Consider the following 1,798-nt stretch of genomic DNA (forward strand, 5'->3'; position numbering starts at 1 on the left):
TTTATATGTGAGAAACATCCTCCATTTTCTCGGAATGTATCTAGAGCACTAATCGAGCCATTGCCGTAGACTGTTGGGGGCTGCAGGTTGTTGTAGCAGGGGTAGAACCTTCCACGGATGACATCACAGTGACTGCCAGTTTAAATTTGACGTCAGGACCTATTTTTAAAAATCTGGTGATTCTCAGAAGTCAGTTAACGAACAGCTCGCGATCAGACTGAGAGAGGAAGGAAGCCCTGTCATGGAGTCATACCGTGATACAGCGTGGAAACAGGCTCTTCGGCCCAACTTGCCCACACCGGCCAACAATGTCCCAGCGACACCAGTCCCACCTGCCTGCGCTTGGTCCATAACCCTCCAAACCTGTTCCATCCATGTCTAACTGTTTCTTAAACGATGGGATAGTCCCAGGCTCAATGACCTCCTCTGGCAGCTCGTTCCATACACCCACCACCCTCTGTGTGAAAAATTTACCCCTCGGATTCCTATTAAATCTTTTCCCCTTCAGCTTGAACCTATGTCCTCTGGTCCACGATTCCCTTACTCTGGTCAAGAGACTCTGTGCATCTACCCGATCTATTCCTCTCATGATTTTGTACACCTCCATAAGATCTCCCCTCATCCTTCTGCGCTCCATGGAATAGAGACCCAACCTACTCAACCTCTCCCTGTAGCTCACACCCTCGAGTCGTGGCAACATCCTCGTAAATCTTTTCTGAACCCTTTCAAGCTTGACAATATCTTTACTATAACATGGTGCCCAGAAATGAACACAATATTCTAAATGCGGTCTCACCAACGTCTTATACAACGGCAACAAGACCTCCCAACTTCTAAACTGTCTAATCTACAAGCACAATGGCAAATGTAGAGTCGTGATAATCGTCTATAGTTTCTGTACCAGCAGTACAAGGCTTCTGCCTTATCTCCACTCCCGACCTTCAAAGGTTTCCTTAAACCTGCCCCTCCAGCTCTATCTAACACTGCTCTAATTTGTTCTACCTCCCTGCTCATCTCCATCTTGTTATCCCACCTCTGTCACCCAACAATCTCCACAAATATATTTGTCGTGTAAAAAGTCCGATAAAACCCTGAACTATTGAAGGTGAAATGCTTTAGAGAGAGGAGACATCTTCTGTTGACAGTGAATTGAAACCTGTTAACCTGCCAGGTAGAATGATTTAACTATTTTGTCTTACTTTGTACTGTATGGAAGAGGTAACAATTATCGTGAATGAATTAGTACTTAACGGCTCAAAACCTACAGCCTTTGTAGGTTGCAGCTGATTTATACACTTAATTCTTCCTGCAATAATTATTTTCACTGATTTGCCATTCAGGTATTTTTATTTCCCTGTGCTGTTCTATAAATTCTGATATCATCCTTTCAGCCTTTGCACGTTTAAATGTTCTGTTCTTACTCCCCAAGTCTTGAAAGGAGCAGTGTGTTGATAAAAGCCATTAATTATTTGCTGAATTTCAGTGAGAAAATGGGAAACCCATAGAATTGTGTAACTGACTGTAATCGTACACATTAAAGTCAGTTGAGTTTAAAGATATAGCACCGAAACGGGCCCTTTAGCCCACTAAATCAATGCCCACAAATGATTGCCCATTCACACTAGCTCTGTGTTATCCAATGTTCTCATTCACTCCTGGGCACACCAGGGGAAATTTAGAAGCCAACTAACCTACAAATCCATACGTCTTTGGGATAGAGTCATAGAGTGATACAGTGTGGAAACAGGCCCTTTGGCCCAACTTGCCAACACCGGCCAACATGTCCCAGCTACACTAG

The sequence above is a fragment of the Rhinoraja longicauda genome, chromosome 15 (genome assembly GCF_053455715.1).
Source record: "Rhinoraja longicauda isolate Sanriku21f chromosome 15, sRhiLon1.1, whole genome shotgun sequence".
NCBI classification, from domain to species: Eukaryota; Metazoa; Chordata; class Chondrichthyes; order Rajiformes; family Arhynchobatidae; genus Rhinoraja; species Rhinoraja longicauda.